The sequence below is a fragment of the Scyliorhinus torazame genome, chromosome 10, assembly GCF_047496885.1.
Source record: "Scyliorhinus torazame isolate Kashiwa2021f chromosome 10, sScyTor2.1, whole genome shotgun sequence".
NCBI classification, from domain to species: Eukaryota; Metazoa; Chordata; class Chondrichthyes; order Carcharhiniformes; family Scyliorhinidae; genus Scyliorhinus; species Scyliorhinus torazame.
The window spans coordinates 188,637,923-188,657,435 of NC_092716.1; the positions used below are offsets into that span (position 1 = coordinate 188,637,923).

Consider the following 19,513-nt stretch of genomic DNA (forward strand, 5'->3'; position numbering starts at 1 on the left):
CCTCGCTCCCAACCTGGCTAGCAACACCCGGACCCATCCTGCTCCGGAAGCACGTGCGGGCGCACAAGTTGGACCCGTTGGTCGAGAGGGTCCACCTGCTGCACGCTAACCCCCAGTACGCCTACGTGGCTGTTATAACCTGCCTGCTTACCATTGGCTGGGGACTAATGACAATCCCACAATCCTGTGGGAGTATGAGCTTCCCCAATGAGGGGGGCGGAGAAACCATTAGTAAACTCCAAGTGTAAATAAAGCTGGCCAGTTTAGGAACCAGCAGGAAGGAGTGTGCAGCAAGGGAAGTTGTTGCTGCTGTTTATATATATATGTTATTGTAAATAAATGTTATTACTTTGTATCCTTCAAACTCGTGCTGGATTCTTTGTGGCCCTCACAAAACTGGCGACGAGGGTTAAAGTGAATAGCTGTCTACACTGCTGAAGCCACCTCCCTGGATTTTTGTTGGATACAGGTTGGAAGTTGTTTTCTATTATACCATGCCTCTGTACGGACGTTTGGATGTTTTTGATGCTGCGCTGGAAAGCTGGAACCAGTACACACAACGGATGCGTTACTATTTCCGGGCAACCAATATCACCGAAAACGAGCGCCAGGTGGTCATATTGCTCACCGCCTGCGGCCCGCATACGTTTGGTGTGATTAGGAGCCTTACGTACCCAGCTGCACTGGACACCAAAACGTTTGATGAACTTGTGAATATAGTGGGGCAACATTTTAACCCAACCCCGTCCACGATAGTCCAGCGTTACCGGTTTAATACCGCTGAGAGGACCCCTGGAGAATCCCTTGCCGATTTTCTATCCAGGCTACGCAGGATTGCGGAGTACTGTGACTATGGTGAGACCTTGTCAGAAGTGTTACGCGTCCGTTTGGTTTGCGGCATTAACAATGCAGCCACCCAGAGAAAGTTGTTAGCGGAGCCAACATTGACTTTTCAACAGGCCATTCAAATAGTTTTGTCCCGAGAGAGCGCAGAACGAGGAGTGCAGGAGCTACAGGGAATGGAAGTGCATGCCTTGGGGCGCAACCCCTTCCATCCGAAAACGTCCCCCCGCACTCCTGCGGTACCTTGGGCGAGGCGACGTCCGGACCGACGCCAGTGGCCGTCGGACATTCCTCCCCGAAGGGAGCCTTCTCCAGAACCAATGGATGAGGAGCCATGTCCGTGTCAAACTTGTAGGCGCCGACCCCGTCGCGGACGCCGGTCCTGGAGGCGCCAGAGGCGCCGTCGTTCTGACCGAAACTGGGACCAGCCCAGGGACCGTAACTGGGACCAGCCCAGGGGCCGTACCTTCCATGTGGATGAACCTGCGGCGACTACTCCTGAGGACGTGGAGACGGAGGACGACTGCCTGCAGCTGCATTGTGTGGCAGCTCCCCGTACGGCCCCTATTAAGGTGACAGTACGGGTCAATGGTCACCCGCTTGAGATGGAGTTGGACACTGGCGCAGCGGTCTCCGTGATCACCCAGAGGACATTCGACCGCATCAAGCAGGGTATACAGACCCTTACATTAACCGATTCACAGGCCGGGTTGGCCACCTACACGGGGGAACCACTGGACATTGCAGGAACTACAATGACCCCTGTTGTTTATGGACGCCAGGAGGGGCGTTTCCCACTTATCGTGGTGCGCGGCCATGGGCCCAGCCTGCTGGGTCGGGACTGGTTGCGCCATTTGCGGTTGCAACGGCAGCACATCCTCCAAACAGTTTCTGAAGGGTTGACTGAGGTGCTAGGACGATACCCAGATGTATTCCAGCCTGGTTTGGGGAAAATAAAAGGGGCCGTAGCCCGTATCCAAATCGAACCAGGAGCCACACCGCGCTATTTCTGGGCGCGCCCGGTGCCTTACGCCTTGCTCGAGAAGGTAGAAGGGGAGCTCACTCGTTTGGAGAGTTTGGGTATTATCAGGCCCGTCCGTTTTGCTGACTGGGCAGCACCAATTGGACCTGTAATGAAACCAGATGCCACAGTTCGCTTGTGTGGCGACTATAAACTTACAGTGAATACAGCTTCCCGACTCGACCGATATCCAATGCCTCGCATAGAGGATCTCTACGCGAAGCTTGCAGCCGGACTCTCCTTCACAAAATTAGATATGAGTCACGCCTACCTACAGTTGGAGCTGGACCTTGCCTCCCGACCATATGTAACGATTAATACACACCGGGGCCTGTATGAATATACACGGTTGCCCTTTGGAGTATCCTCTGCCTGCACTATTTTTCAACGTGTTATGGAAGGCATTTTGAGAGGTTTACCACGTGTTGCTGTCTACTTAGATGACGTTTTGATTACAGGGACGTCGGAGCAGGAACATTTGGAAAATCTGGAGGCTGTCCTTGGACGCTTTTCGGAGGCTGGAGTCAGTTTACGTCGCACAAAGTGCGTATTTCAGGCAAAGGAAGTAGTCTACCTAGGTTATCGGGTGGACCGCGAAGGTTTGCACCCCGTCGCAGAGAAGGTGCGTGCGATTCAACAGGCCCCCGCCCCGACTGACACTTCGCATCTTCGTTCTTTTCTCGGTCTCGTAAACTATTACGGGAAGTTCCTCCCCAATCTGGCAACTACGCTGGCCCCGTTGCACCTTCTGCTAAAGAAAAATCGCACCTGGGTTTGGGGTCAGCCGCAAGAAACCGCTTTCCGGCGGGTAAAGCAACAATTGTCGTCGTCTGGATTACTAACCCACTACGATCCTGGAAAGCCTTTGCTCGTTACATGTGATGCATCCCCTTATGGTATTGGGGCCGTCCTGTTGATCCCCAAATTTCTTTCTCTGTCAGTCTGGCCTCAATAAAAGTTGAGATGGATTCGCACGTAAAAAGAAGTTATTTATTTAGCTTGCAAGCTTGATTCATTTCATAGAAATATAAGAGACATCCAGTTTCCTATATCCCAGAAAGCGAATGAACAAAGAAACAAAGGGATCTCTGCAAATCAATTCAAATGGTATCAAGTTTCACATACTCGACGGACATAGGTCAGCCTATGTCCCTCCTGACCTGTTCGATCTATTCTGATTGGCTCACTTCCAATCCCTTTCTCTGGCCCCTATCAATGCAGCATCACTCTCATAGACACACCTCCTCCTGCTTTTTCCATGCGGTCTCAAACCCCTTTGTCCCTAACTGCCAGAATCAAAGTGGCTTATTTCTACATTACATTAACTAGTATCTCTAAAGTAACTATTTTATATCACATTCGTCAGTCCTGTCCCACAAGATGGAGAACGGGGCCGAGCGACCGATAGCTTTCGCCTCCCGCACATTGACTGCAGCGGAGAAAAAGTACGCGCAGATCGAGAAGGAGGGCCTGGCAGTGGTTTTTGCGGTGAAACGCTTCCACCAGTACGTGCATGGCCGCCATTTCACTGTCGTGACTGATCATAAGCCTCTGCTGGGACTTTTCAGAGAGGATAAGCCAATACCGCCCATTGCTTCCGCACGGATCCAGCGCTGGTCTTTGTTGCTTGCTGCATACGAGTATTCTCTGGAGCACAAACCAGGAGCGCAGGTAGCAAATGCCGATGCACTGAGCCGATTGCCTTTATCGACCGGCCCCATGTCGACCCCCACGACCGGTGAGGTGGTTGCAACCCTAAATTTTATGGACACCTTGCCTGTCACGGCATCACAGATCCGTGAGTGGACTCAGACGGAGTCATTCCTGTCAAAGGTTCGGTACATAGTCCTGTATGGTGGGCAGCATAGACAGCTCTCAGGCGAGTTGCGGGCATTTTCCTCCAAGCTGTCAGAATTCAGCGTGGAAGACAGCATCCTCTTGTGGGGGACGCGTGTGATTGTCCCGGAAAAAGGCCAGGAGCTGATACTAAGAGACTTGCACAATGGGCATCCAGGTGTGACCAAAATGAAAATGTTGGCCCGGAGTTATGTCTGGTGGCCAGGCCTCGACACCGACATTGAGAAGGTGGCCCAAAACTGCTCTATTTGCCAGGAGCATCAGAAGCTCCCGCCGGCCGCGCCCCTACATCACTGGGAGTGGCCAGGGCGGCCTTGGGCACGCTTGCATGCAGATTTCGCAGGCCCTTTTCAAGGATCCATGTTCCTTCTATTAATCGACGCCCAGTCTAAATGGCTAGAGGTGCATAAGATGCAGGGGACAACGTCCTGCGCAACAATTGAAAAGATGCGTTTGTCCTTTAGCACGCATGGCCTCCCCGAGGTGCTGGCCACGGATAACGGCACTCCATTCACGAGTGAGGAGTTTGCGAGGTTCATGAAGATGAACGGCATACGCCATATCCGCACTGCCCCTTACCACCCGGCTTCAAATGGGTTGTCAGAGCGCGCAGACATTCAAAAGAAGACTAAAGAAGCAGTCTTCCGGATCAATGGACACGAGACTGGCTCGCTTTTTGTTTACGTATAGGACCACCCCCCATGCGGTGACTGGGGTAGCTCCCGCAGAACTCCTAATGGGCCGGAGACTTCGCACCCGCCTTAGTATGGTTTCCCCAGACATTGGCGCAAAGGTACGCCGCACACAAGAACGGCAGGGACAGGGGTTTTCTCGGCATCGGCTGATTCGGCAGTTTGCGCCCGGTGACCCAGTGTTCGTTCGGAATTTTGCTGGTGGTGCCCAGTGGGTTCCTGGCGTAATCTTTCGCCAAACGGGTGCAAGCCCAGGGTCGTCTCCAGCGCAAACATGTAGACCATGTTCGGTCCAGAAGACTATCCCCTCCAAAGATTCCCCGCCCCGTAGCTCATTTCTACAGCCACAGAGACCAGAGACAAGGGAAGGTAGTCCTCACAATCTTCCACTGGTGCCTCACTCAAAGCCTGCGCAGGTCGTTACAGAACCGAATGGAGATAGAGACGTTGACATGACGGAGGCAGCAGACTCTGACTCCGAGATGGAGACACAGGACGCATCAGGGGAATCCTCGGGTCCACGGGCCGTGGATGTACAACCATTACACCGTTCATCACGGAAGCGCCGGTCTCCGTCTCGTTACACGCCGCCTGATCCAGCGCCGCGTGCAAATGGTGTCTGGCCTGCAGCAAAACGAGTCCGACGCCCTCCTTCGCCAGGGTCTTTGGTGGATTCCTTGGACTTTGGGGGGGAGGGATGTTATAACCTGCCTGCTTACCATTGGCTGGGGACTAATGACAATCCCACAATCCAGTGGGAGTATGAGCTTCCACAATGAGGGGGGCGGAGAAACCATTAGTAAACTCCAAGTATAAATAAAGCTGGCCAGTTTAGGAACCAGCAGGAAGGAGTGTGCAGCAAGGGAAGTTGTTGCTGCTGTTATATATATATGTTATTGTAAATAAATGTTATTACTTTGTATCCTTAAAACTCGTGCTGGATTCTTCGTGGCCCTCACAAAAGTGGCGTTCCCTGACGGCCGGCAAGATACAGTCTCCCTTCGGGACCTGGCGCCCGCCGGAACCCCACGCGCACCCGAACCATTACCACCCCCCCCCCCACAGCACCTCACAGGAGGGTCAGTCCTCCCGCCGCTCCTGCCTAGGCCCTCCCACCCACCGACGCCCCCTACAGGCGCCCCCCCTCTTGTGTCAACAGTTTGCCCCACCAGTGCCATCTAGGGGTGACGAAGCTGCCATGGAGGCCGAAGCCACGCTCTCGGAGTCGCAGACGCCCGGATCCCCACCAGAATCACCACCGAAGCTCAGACGATCCAGGAGGACGACCAGGCCACCCGACCGACTGATTGCTTCAATATAACTGTAACTGTAAATGAACACTGATTGTATATATCTTCCACGCTTGTAAATATTCTCGACAACTCTGTAAGTAGGTATCACGGTACCTCCATATCTGATCATACCATGTTAGATGCAATAGTAACCACTGGCCACCACCCCCGCCGGACTCTTTTTTAACAGGGGGTGAATGTGGTATTATCAGGTATTGCAGTACCCGAGAGGTTGAAGACCATTGGTTAAACCTAGGAGTTTACCATTGGCTGTTTGGTATGTAGCTCCGCCTGAAAGGCGGGGTATAAGAACCGGTGCCGTCCCAGCAGCACTTATTCTGTACCGAAGCTGCTGGGGAACAGTTCTAGTCTATTAAAGCCTTCAGTTATGTTACTACCTCGTCTTTAATTGTAATTGATCGTGCATCACACGCAATACTCCAAATGCGGCCGCACCAGAGTTTTGTACAGCTGCAACATGACCTCATGGCTCCGAAACTCAATCCCTCTACCAATAAAAGCTAACACACCGTACGCCTTCTTAACAACCCTCTCAACCTGGGTGGCAACTTTCAGGGATCTATGTACATGGACACCGAGATCTCTCTGCTCATCCACACTGCCAAGACTCTTACCATTAGCCCAGTACTCTGTCTTCCTGTTATTCCTTCCAAAATGAATCACCTCACGCTTTTCTGCATTAAACTCCATTTGCCACCTCTCACCCCAGCGCTGCAGCTTATCTATGTCCCTCTGTAACTTATAACATCCTTTCGCACTGTCCACAACTCCACCGACTTTAGTGTCATCTGCAAATTTACTCACCCATCCTTCTACGCCCTCCTCCAGGTCATTTATAAAAATGACAAACAGCAGTGTCCCCAAAACAGATCCTTGTGGTACACTAGTAGTAACTGGACTCCAGTCTGAACATTTCCCATCAACCACCACCCTTTGTCTTCTTCCAGCTAGCCAATTTCTGATCCAAACTGCTGGATCACCCTGAATCCCATGCCTCCGTATTTTCTGTAGTAGCCTCCCATGGGGAACCTTATCAAACGCTTTACTGAAATCCATATACACCACATCAACTGCTTTACCCTCATCCACCTGTTTGGTCACCTTCTCAAAGAACTCAATAAGGTTTGTGAGGCACGACCTACCCTTCACAAAACCGTGTTGACTATCTCTAATCAAATTATTCCTTTCCAGATGATTCGGGGCAGCACGGTAGCATAGTGGATAGCACAATTGCTTCACAGCTCCAGGGTCCCAGGTTCGATTCCCGGCTTGGGTCACTGTCTGTGCGGAGTCTGCACGTCCTCCCCGTGTGTGCGTGGGTTTCCTCCGGGTGCTCCGGTTTCCTCCCACAGTCCAAAGATGTGCAGGTTAGGTGGATTGGCCATGTTAAATTGTCCTTAGTGTCCAAAATTGCCCTTAGTGTTGGGTGGGGTTACTGGGTTATGGGGATAGGGTGGAGGTGTGGGCTTGGGTAGGGTGCTCTTTCCAAGAGCCGGTGCAGACTCGATGGGCCGAATGGCCTCCTTCTGCACTGTAAATTCTATGTAAATTCTATGATGATTATACATCCTATCTCTTATAAACCTTTCCAAGACTTTGCCCACAACAGAAGTAAGGCTCACTGGTCTATAGTTACCGGGGTTGTCTCTACTCCCCTTCTTGAACAAGGGGACAACATTTGCTATCCTCCAGTCTTCTGGCACTATTCCTATAGACAAAGATGACTTAAAGATCAAAGCCAAAGGCTCAGCAATCTGCTCCCTAGCTTCCCAGAGAATCCTAGGATAAATCCCATCCGGCCCAGGGGGCTTATCTATTTTCACACTTTCCAGAATTGCTAACACCTCCTCCTTATGAACCTCAAGCCCTTCTAGTCTAGTAGCCTGAATCTCAGTATTCTCCTCGACAACGTTGTCTTTTTCCTGTGTGAATACTGACAAAAAATATTCATTTAGCACCTCTCCTATCTCCTCGGACTCCAAGCACAACTTCCCACTACTGATCTTGACTGGCCCTACTCTTACCCTAGTCATTCGTTTATTCCTGACATATCTATAGAAGGCTTTAGGATTATCCTTGATCATACCTGCCAAAGACTTCTCATGTCCCCTCCTGGCTCTTCTTAGCTCTCTCTTTAGGTCCTTCCTAGCTAACCTGTAACTCTCGAGCGCCCTAAATGAACCTTCACGTCTCATCTTTACATAAGCCTCCTTCTTCCTCTTGACAAGTGTTTTGACTGCTTTAGTAAACCACGGTTCCCTCGCTCGACCACTTCCTCCCTGCCTGGCAGGTACATACTTATCAAGGACACGCAGTAGCTGTTCCTTGGACAAGCTCCACATTTCCATTGTGCCCATTCCCTGCAGTTTTCCTCTCCATCCGATGCATCCTAAGTCTTGCCTCATCGCATCACAATTGCCTTTCCCCCAGATTTAACTCTTGCCCTGCGGTATATACCTATCAATTTCCATCACTAAAATAAACGTAATGGGGTTGTGGTCACTATCACCAAAGTGCTCATCTACCTCCAAATCTAACACCTGTCCTGGTTCATTACCTTGAACTGGATCAAGCTAAGTCTAGCACAAGAAGAGAATGCATTTACTCTTTGTGGTGAACCACTGTAATAGGAGGTGTAAGGTAGGACCTGCACTACAGGTTCGCCGGTAGCTCCTGCCGGCTGGCTCCGCCCACGGAGAACTGTATAAATATGCATGACCTCCAGTGCCCTGCCATTTCACCAGCTGCAGCAGGAGGCCACACATCTGACTGTAATAAAACCACAGTTGTGCCCAACTTTAGTCTTTGTTCAATTGATCGTGCATCAATTTATTACAGTCAGATTTTCCACAGAATGGATATCCGAATTAAGCCCGATCGCCTGCAGCTGGATCCGCACTCGCCCGACGCCAGGAAAGACGTTACTCACTGGCTAGCATGTTTCGAGGCTTACATCAACGTGGCGGACCCCGCGCCAACGGAGGCTCAGAAGATAAATGTCCTGTACTCCAGACTGAGCTCCAGTGTGTTCCCGTTGATCCCAGATACCACGATCCCCCCCCCCCCCCCCGCTGACGATTAATTCTCCGCAAAGAAGTCAGTGAATGGTTGCCACCTCCGGGCAAACCCTAACAACGACCCTCTCAAGTTGATTTTCTCTAAGCCCAGGAAACTCGCCATGTCTGACAGCCAGGCTTCCGACTTTGGGGACTTCGAGTCCCTCCAAGCTAGAAGTATCTGTCTCCGGGCTACCAGGGAAGAAAAGGCCAAGACGTCGGCCTCTTTCTCCCCCTGGACTTCTGAAACCCCAAAAATCGCCATCTCTGGACTCATTGCCACCCTCGTGTTCAGTACACTAGACATGACATCCTCGAACCCCTGTCAGTATCTCCTAAGTTTTGGACAAACCCAAAACATGTGGACATGGTCTGCCAGTCCTCAACACACTTTACACACCTGTCCTCTATGCCGAAGAATCTGCTCATCCGGGACACTGTCATGTGGGCCCGGTGAACGACCTTAAATTGAATCAGGCCAAGCCTGGCACATGTTGCAGTCCCATTGACCCTGCTCAGCGCGTCCGCCCACAGGCCTTCCTCAATCTCCCCTCCCAACTCCTCCTCCCATTTATGCCTCAGCTCCTCGGTCTGCGTCTCCTCCGCCCCCATGAGCTCCTTGTAAATATCCGAGACACTTCCCTCCCCCACCCATCCTCTAGACACTACCCAATCTTGGATCCCCCTTAGTGGCAAAAGTGGAAAAGATGACACCTGCCTACACAAAACGTCCCGCACCTGAACTTACCGGAATTCATTCCCCCTCGTCAACCCAAACGTGGCCTCCAGCGCCCTCAAGCGAGGGAATCTCCCTTCCAAAAACAAATCTCCCATCCGCTCAAACCCTGCCGTCCGCCATACCCGAAACCCCGTCCAACCTCCCCGAGGCAAATAGATGGTTGTCACAGATCGGGACCAGACTGATGCTCCCGTTGCTCCCACGTGCCTCCTCCACTGTCCCCAGATCCGAAAGGCCGCCACCACTACAGGTGCCGGCGGGAACGGGAGAGGCGCCGTCACCAATGCCCCCAGATTGGTACCCCTACATGAGGCTGCCTCAACCCGCTCCAAAGACGCCCCCCCCCCCCACCACCCACTTCCTTATCATGGCTATGTTAGCCGCCCAATAATAGTTGCTGAAATTCAGCAGTGCAAGCCCCCCTTCCCCCCGGTTCTGCTCGAGCATTACCCTCTTCACTCGCGGGGACTTGCCCGCCAATACAAAGCCCACAATGATCTTACTTACCCTCTTAAAAAAGGAACGTGGAATGAAAATGGGGAGACACTGGAACACGAATAAGAACCTCGGGAGGACCGTCATTTTAACTGTCTGTACTCTCCCAGCTAACGACAGCAGGAGCGCATCCCACCCCTGGAACTCCCCTCGCATTTGATCTACCAGCCGGGACAGTCGACCCCAATCCCGCGCCACTTGTATTCCCAGGTACCAGAAACTGTCCCCAACTAACCGGAATGGCAGCTCCCTCAGCCGGTCCCCTTGGCCCCTCTCTTGAACTGCAAACATTTCACTTTTTGTCATATTCAATTTGTACCACGAAAACCGGCCGAATTCTCCCAGGGTCGCCATGATTCCGTCCATCCCCGCGATCAGGTCCGAAACGTACAAGAGCAGGTCACCTGCATACAATGAAACTCTATGCTCCCCCCCCCGCCCCCCCCCCCCGAACCAGCCCCTTCCCACCCTCTGAAGCCCTCAGAGCAATTGCCGGCAGCTCTATAGCTGTTGCAAACAGCAGTGGGGAGAGGGGACACCCCTTTCTCGTCCCGCGGTGCAGTCTAAAATAGTCGGAAGTCGTCCTGTTTGTCCTCACACTCGCCTCCGGGGCCTGATATAGCAGCCTGACCCAATCAATGAAACCCACCCCAAATCCAAACCGTCCCAGCACCTCCCATAAGTGCTCCCACTCTACCCTGTCAAACGCCTTCTCCGCGTCCATTGCCACCACTACCTCCACCTCCTTTCTCTCTGGGGGCATCATGGTCACATTGAGCAATCTTCTTATATTCGTCACCAGTTGCCATCCTTTAACGAACCCTGTTTGATCCTCCCTAATAACACTCGGCACACAATCCCCAATCCTAGTGGCCAAAAGCTTTGCCAGCAGTTTAGCATCCACGTTAAGAACGGAGATCAGCCTATAAGACCCACACGACTCCGGATTCTTGTCCTGTTATAAAATCAAGGAGAGGGTAGCCTGCGACATCGTCTGGGGCAGCACCCCTCTGTCCCTTGCCTCATTAAAAACCTTGACCAGCAGCGGCCCCAATATCCCGGAGGACTTTTTATACAATTCTACCGGGTACCCATCCGGCCCCGGGGCTTTACCTGATTGCATGGCCTTTAAGCCCTCAAATATCTCCTCAGCTCTGATCGGGGCGCCCAGCCCTTCTACTAGCTCCCTGCCCACTTTTGGGAATATCAGACCGTCTAAGAAGCGTCTCATTCCCTCCGGCCCCGCGGGGGGTTCCAAGCTATAGAGTCTGCTATAAAAGTCCTTGAAAGCCCTGTTCACACCCGCCGCATCCCCTACCAAGTTACCGCCTCCATCCACCAGTTTACCTATTGCCCTAACCGCCTCCCTCTTTCTGAGCTGCTAAGCCAGCATCCTTCAAAAGCTCCGCACTCGGGATCCCCACATACCTCCTGTCAATCTGCAGGATCTCCGCTAACAGTCGGTCCGTTTCTGCCCTGTCCGTCTTGTCTCTGTGAGCCCGGATTGAAATCAGCTCCCCTCTCACCACTGCCTTGAGCGCCTCCCTCACCACCGCTGCTGAGACTTCCCCCGTATCGTTGACCTGCAGGTAGTTTTGTATACACTTCCTCACCCTCTCACACACACACCCCTTCATCCGCCAGCAGTCCCACATCCAGCCTCCACTGCGGGCGCTGGAAGCTCTCTTCACTCACCTGTAGCTCGACCCAATGCGGGGCATGGTCGGAAATGGTGTTTGCCGAATACTGCGCATCCACCACCCCTGTCAGTAGATCCCTACTCAGTATAAAAAAGTCGATCCGGGAGTAGACCCTATGGACGTGCGAGAAAAAGGAGAACTCCTTCCCTGTCGGCCTGCCAAACCTCCACGGGTCGACACCCCCCCCCCCCCCCCCCCCATCTGCTCCATGAACTCCCTCAGCTCTTTTCCCATTGCTGACACTCTGCCCGTTTTGAGCACGACCGGTCCAGGCCTGGATCAATAACTGTATTGAAGTCCCCTCCCATAACCAGCTTGTGGGAATCCAGGTCGGGTATCTTCCCCAACACCCTCTTTATGAAATCCGCATCATCCCAGTTTGGCGCATATATGTTGACCAGGACCACCTTCCTCCCTTCCAGCTTACCGCTAACCATAACGTAGCGACCTCCCCCGTCCGAAACAATACTCCCCACCTCAAACTGCACCCGCTTTTTCACCAGAATCGCGACCCCCCTGGTTTTAGTATCTAGCCCTGAGTGGAATACCTGACTAACCCAGCTCTTCCTCAACCTAATCTGGTCCACTACCTTCAGGGGCGTCTCCTGCAACATTATCACGTCTGCCTTTAGAGCCCTAAGATGCGCGAACACCTTTGTCCTCTTCACCGGCCCACTTAGCCCTCTAACGTTCCACGTGACCAGCCTAGTTGGAGGGCACCGCCACCCCCCCCCCCCCCCCCCCCCCGGTCAACCATCCCCTTTCCTGGGCCTGCCCCGCGCCTCTGTGGCCCCTCCTCCTGGCAGCGCCCATCCCCGACCTCTTCTCCGCTGTCTAAAATCAAATCCCTCCCTCATCAGCCGAACAACCCCCCTCCCCCCCTAGCAACAATACTCTATAAGCTACCCCCATCCCTAATCTGATTGTATACACACCTCCTACTGTGCTCCCGCAGACTAGCTCACCCAGCTAGCCTGGTGGCCCACGGCTCTGGCGCCAGCATGTGTCCCACCTACTGTTGCCTACCTGCCCTCCCCCCCGCCCATCGAAACCATCGCCCTCATCAACCCAGCCCCGACAACCGCCCACTTTAAAAAACATACGGCCACCAAAGTCAGTGTAAAGAAAATCAAAGCCAAACTCTCGCCATAATACAGATCAAGGTAATACTACTGAAAATAATACAAAGTCAAAAATCCCCACCACCATCCCCCTCACAACACAGAAAACCCACAAACCCACCGAAATCGAATAATTTAAAAAAAATTACTTTCCCCTTCTTAAACAAAACACAGTTATCGAAGAGAAAAAGCCAAGAACGAAAACGAACGAATGAATACATCAGTGCAAACAGCATTTAAAACGAACAGGAAAAACAGTTTCTCAAACTTAGAGCAGAATGTTCTCAAGTTGGCACCAGTCCTTTCCTCCTGGCGAACTCCATAGCATCCTCGGGCGACTCAAAGTAATGATGTTGGTCCTCATGCGTAACCCAAGGTCGCGCCGGATACAACAGTCCGAACTTAACCTGCTTCTTGAACAGAATCAACTTGACTTGATTAAAGCCTGCCCTCCTCTTGGCCACCTCCACGCTTAAATCTTGGTACACCCGCAAAATGCTGTTGTCACACTTACAGCTCCGCGTGCGCTTGGCCCACTGGAGAACGCGCTCCTTATCCAGGTACCTGTGGAACCTGACCACCATTCCCCGAGGGGGGGTCTCCCTGTCGCGGCTTCCTCGCCAGCGCTCTGTACGCCCGATTCACCTCCAACGGTCGGGGGAAAGCCCCATCTCCCAGCAGCTTCTGGAACATGTTCACCACAAACTCCCCAGCATCAGCCCCCTCCGCCCCCTCCGGGAGGCCAACAATCCTTAGGTTCTGCCGACGGGACCTGCTCTCCAAATCCTCTACCTGTTCCAGCAGCCTTTTTTGCAGGTCCCTCAGCATCCCCACCTCCATCTCCACTGCCGTCTGGTGTTCCTCCTGTTCAGCTAGCACCTTCTCCAGTTTCTGGATCGTCCAGTCCTGGGTATCTAGCCTCCGCTCCATGCTCTCCACCGTTTCCTTAATCGGGTCCAGATATTCCCGTTTCTGTCTGGCGAAGCCTTCCTGGATGACCTGCATCAGCTCCTCCGTTGATGGTTGGGCCGAAGCCCCAGCGGTCTGGACACCGGCCATCTTGTCCGCTACTGCAGCCAACACCCAGCTCGAGCCTGTCTTTTTGTTTCTTCCCTTTCGATCCCTTTGGGCTCTCTGTTCCATAAACCACTATATACACCAGACACTTGTTCATGCTTCTTCAAGTCCAGCGCTTAAAAACGCAAAAATAGTCGGGGCGAAAGGTCCGAATGTCTAGCCAGAGCGGGAGCCACCAAATGTGCGACCTACTCCCTCATAGTCGCCACCGGAAGTCCCGCTGCACCCAATCCTTAGCCACTTGAATCCCCAGATATCTAAAACTCCTCCCAACCTCTTTAAAAGGTAACTCCTTCAGTCTCCTTTCCTGCCCCCGTGCCTGGATCACCAACATCTCGCTCTTTCCCATATTTAAGTTATAACCTGAAAATCGCCCAAATTCTCCTAATACCTCCATGATTTCGGTCATCCCCCCACCAGGTCTGTGACATAAAGCAGCAAATCGTTCGCATAGAGAGAGAGACACTGTGTTCCACCACCCCCCCCCCCCCCCCTCACTATACTCCGCCAGGCATTCACAGCTCTCAGGGCCATTGCTAAGGGCTCTATGGCCAGGGCAAACAGTAATGGGGAGAGCGGCATCCCTGCCTTGTCCCCCAACATAGACTAAAATATTCCGACCGAACTCGGTTAGTTCTTATGTTTGCCACCGGAGCCTGGTACAACAGCCGGACCCACTCCACAAATCCCTGCCCAAACCCAAACCTGCCTAAAATATCCCATAGATACGTCCACTCCACCCAGCCGAAAGCCTTCTCCGCATCCATGGCAACTACCACCTCAACCTCACGCCCCTCCACTGGCATCATTATAACATTGAGAAGCCATCTAATATTGGCTGTCAGGTGCCTGTCCTTTACAAATCCTGTCTGATCCTCCCCAATTACCTCCAGGACAATGAAGTAATTTTCACACAACACACTCCCACAAATAACAATTTAATAATGACCAGAATATCTATTTTTGCAATGTCGGTGGAGGGTTGAATAATGGTCAGGACACGAGGGAAAAACCCCTGCTCTTCTTTGAATTAATGCCTGTGGGACCTTTAACGTTCACCTGATAGGGTCATCCAAAAGACAGCACCTCCAACAGTGCAGCACTCCCTCAGTAATGCTCTTGGAGTCTCAGCTTGGATTACGTGCTTGAGTCTGGACAGGAACCTGAACTCATATCTTTCTGACTCAGAGGTGAGGCCTACACCGTGTTAGGTTGGCATGGTTTACCTGCGAAAATGTCTTCATTACTATATAAGTGGAATAAACTGTCCACTCTTATTTTTTGAGAAGTAATTTTCCCAAGCTTGACATTTTATTTCCTACAATGTTCCAGTCCAGCTCGATTACTACAGAAAGACATTGTGAAATTCAAACCATGGTTGGATTTGGCAGGCATTCACATTGCCACAATAACATTCTTCCCCGCAAAAAAAAAACAAGGAAAGGGGGAAGACACTGGGATGCCTAAAGCTCGCTATTTAATGCAGTTTTGCTGTCACTGATTTTCTTACCATCCACAATGTTCTCCTCAGAGCCTGAGCAATTATGTTGTTTCTCAAGATGGATTCCTGACCCGTGCTGGATATTGGGCACAATGGAGCGATGAGGTTCCATTGCCTAGATCACAATGAAGAGTCATCAGAATTTACAACATTTGTCCATTAAACCAACATTAGATTTTATTTTTGTTTTGAGAAAAAATAATTTAAAAATGACGGTAACACACAGTGATGCAGTAGTATAGAGGTTCTGTTAGCAGACTAACAATCAAGAGGGCTGGATTATTGATGCTGAGTGCAAATATTCCCACAGCAGCTGCATGGAGATTTTAAATTCTATAAAATAAATCTGGAATAATAATGATGTCCACGAAACTATTGGATTGTCGTAAGAAAACATCTGGTTGAAGAAGCTGGCTCATCACCACCTTCTCTTGGGCAATTAGGGATGACAATAAATGCTGGCCTTGCTATGAACGAATAAAAACTAACGCAGCCCAGATCAATCTTTGTACATACCCAAAATAGTGGATCAAATGTGCACTCCCTGTTGGTCACCCTACTTCCTGGTGCTATGTTCTGCTGTCATCACATTTGATTTCCCACCAGCATTGACACATTCAAAGTAAAATACTTGAAAATTCAGAAACAAAAAGGGAGGGCGGAATCTTACCAAAAAATGGCAAAGGTTCCGTTCTAGTGAGAAGGTTTTCTCACGGAATCTTACGCCACTTCAAGGAAAGTGTTCCTCCCCATGAGAATCACGCCACGCTCCAGGTGCCCTCCCGCATATTCGCTTGCTCCAGGGAAGCTTTTCTCTTTGTTAAAAATTTACAGTATCCAATTAATGTTTTCCAATTAAAGCGGCAATTTAGCGTGGCCAATTCACCTATCTGCACATCTTTGGGTTATAGAACATTACAGCGCAGTACAGGCCCTTCGGCCCTCGATGTTGCGCCGACCTGTGAAACCACTCTAAAGCCCATTGATGCGCGATCAATTACACTCAAGCCGAAGTGATTTCATAACTGAAGGCTTTAATCTACTAGAATTTGTTCCCCAGCAGCTTCGGTACAGAAAGTGAAGGCTGCTGGGACGGCACCATCTCTTATACTCCGCCTTCAGGGCGGAGCTACGAAATACAGCCAATGGTAGACTCCTGGGTCTAACCAATGGTCATCTGCCTCTTAGGTACCGCAATACCTGGTACTACCACATTCACCCCCTGTTAAAAAAGAGTCCGGTGGGGGTGGTGGCCAGTGGTAACAGTTGCCTTTAACATGGTATGATCAGGTATGGAGGTACCGTGCTGTCGAGGATATTTACAAAGTTCACAGTTAAAGTCACAGCGAAGCAATCAGTCAATCGGGTGGCCTGGTCGTCCTTCTGGAGCGTCTGGACTTCGGTTGTGATTCTGGTGGGGGTCCCGGTGGTTGCGACTCCGGGAGCGTAGTGTCGGCCTCCCTGGCAGCTTCGTCACCCCTAGGCGGCGCTGTTGGGGCAAAAGGTTGACACGGGAGGGCCTGTAGGGGGCGTCGGTGGGTTGGCGGGCCTAGGCAGGAGCGGCAGGAGTACTGACCCTCCAGTGAGGTGCTGTGACGGGGCTGGGGGTGGGGGCAATGGTTCGGGTGCACGTGGGGTTCCGGCGGGCGCCAGGTCCCGAAGGGAGACTGTATCTTGCCGGCCGTCAGGGAATGCCACGTAGGCGTACTGGGGGTTAGCGTGCAGCAGGTGGACCCTCTCGACCAACGGGTCCGACTTGTGCGCCCGCACGTGCTTCCGAAGCAGGATGGGTCCGGGTGTCGCTAGCCAGGTTGGGAGCGAGGTCCCGGAGGAGGACTTCCTGGGGAAAACAAGGAGACGTTCATGAGGTGTCTGATTTGTGGTTGTACAGAGCAGCGACTGGATGGCGTGGAGGGCCACCGGGAGGACTTCTTGCCAGCGGGAGACTGGGAGATTCCTGGACCGTAGGGCCAGTAGAACAGTCTTCCAGATCTTTCCGTTCTCCCTCTCTACCTGCCCGTTTCCCCTGGGGTTGTAACTGGTCGTCCTGCTCGAGGCGATGCCTTTGCTGAGCAGGAATTGACGCAGCTTGTCGCTCTTAAAGGAGGATCCCCGATCACTGTGTATGTACGCGGGGAAACCGAACAGTGTAAAGATACCTTGGAGGGCCTTGATGACGGTGGTTGTGGTCATGTCTGGGCAGGGGATGGCGAAAGGGAACTGGGAGTACTCATCAATCACGTTCAGGAAGTACGTGTTGCGGTCGGTGGAGGGGTGGGGGCCTTTGAAATCCATGCTGAGACGTTCAAAGGGACGGGAAGCCTTTATCAGGTGTGCCCTCTCTGGCCGGTAGAAGTGCGGTTTGCACTCTGCGCAGATTTGGCAGTCCCTGGTGACTGTCCTGACCTCCTAGATGGAGTAGGGCAGGTTGCGCGTCTTGACGAAGTGGAAGAAACGAGTGACCCCCGGGTGGCAGAGGTCCTCGTGGAGGGCTCGGAGGCGGTCCACTTGTGCAGTGGCACAAGTGCCGCGGGACAGGGCATCAGGAGGCTCATTTAGCTTCCCCGGACGGTACAAGATCTCGTAGTTGAAGGTGGAGAGTTCTATCCTTCACCGCAAGATCTTGTCGTTTTTAATCTTGCACAGCTGTGCATTATCGAACATGAAGGCAACCGACCGTTGGTCCATGAGGAGAGTGAATTTCCTGCCGGCCAGGTAATGCCTCCAATGTCTCACAGCTTCTTCTATGGCTTGTGCCTCTTTTTTGACTGAGGAATGGCAAATTTTGGAAGCATGGAGGGTAAGAAAGCCACGGGCCTGCCCGCTTGGTTGAGGGTGGCCGCCAGAGCTACGTCGGACGCATCGCTCTCCACCTGGAAGGGGAGGGACTCATCGACGGCGCGCATCGGGGCCTTTGCAATGACTGCTTTGATGCGGGCCGCCGTCGACAGGGGGAAGGTTGTGGACTGGATTAGGGGTTGGGCTTTGTCTGCATAGTTGGGGACCCACTGTGCGTAATAGCTAAAAAACCCGAGGCAGCGCTTCAGGGTCTTGGGGCAGTGAGGTAGGGGGACCTCCATAAGGGGGCGCATGCGCTCAGGGTCGGGGCCTATAACTCCATTTCGCACTAGGTAGCCTAGAATGGCTAGACGATCGGTGCTAAACACGCATTTATCCTTATTGTATGTCAGGTTAAGGATTTGCGCGGTCTGGAGAAATTTGCGGAGGTTGGTGACGTGGTCCTGCTGGTCATGGCCGCAGATGGTGACGTTATCCAGATACGGGAACGTTGCGCGTAAGCCGTACCGGTCAACCATTCGGTCCATCTCTCGCTGGAAGACCGAGACCCCATTAGTGACACCAAAGGGAACTCTTAAAAATTGATAGAGCCACCCATCTGCTTCGAAGGCAGTGTACTTGCGGTGGAGACGGGTTTGCAATCCGGGGTGAGGTTCGCAAACAGGGAAGGCGGGTCGACCTTAAGGGTCGCGAGGCCGCAGACAGTAAGGGGGTATAGGGCTGCCGAGTTTGAAGGTCAGGCTTTGCAAATGACATTGGAAGTCCAGCCCCAGGAGGGTAGCCGCGCAGAGGTGTGGCAGGACATACAGGCGGAAACTGTCGAATTTCCTGCCTTGGACAGTGAGGTTCGCTAGGCAGAACCCCTTTATCTCCACTGAGTGTGACCTGGAGGCCAGGAAGACCCTTTGATTTACAGGGTGGGGTTACAAGTGAACAGTGCCTTACCGTGTTAGGGTGAACAAAGCTTTCCGTGCTCCCAGAGTCAATCAGGCAAGACGTCTCGTGGCCGTTGATGAAGACCGTTGTTGTAGCTGTTGCGAGTGTCCGGGGTCGACTTTGGTCCAGTGTCACCGAGGCCAGATGAAGCAGTTGTGAGTTCTGATCAGGCAGCGGGTAGTCGGCCGTGCTGGGGGCATGGGGCCCCATCCAAGATGGCGTCACCCATGGGTCGCACATGGTGTACGGGGATGAAGAAGATGGCGGCGGCGATGGACAAAATGGCGGCGCCCACCCGTCCAGCGTGGTGTCCGGGGGGCAAGATGGCCATGCCCGTGGGTCGCACGTGGCGCTAGGATAGGG

General features: G+C 52.5%; 1 protein-coding gene across 2 annotated transcripts in view; it reads right to left on the reverse strand.

The window, feature by feature from the left end:
* Positions 1 to 15,500, reverse strand: part of mrvi1 (murine retrovirus integration site 1 homolog) — a 317,269-nt gene extending 301,769 nt beyond the window's left edge. The window contains exon 1 of one of the 2 annotated variants that reach the window (XM_072466158.1): positions 15,425 to 15,500. The gene's annotated coding sequence lies outside the window, so the exon portion shown is untranslated. The remainder of the gene's footprint in view (positions 1 to 15,424) is intronic. The other variant, XM_072466161.1, reaches the window with a different exon arrangement.
* Between the last annotated feature and the right edge of the window lie 4,013 nt (positions 15,501 to 19,513).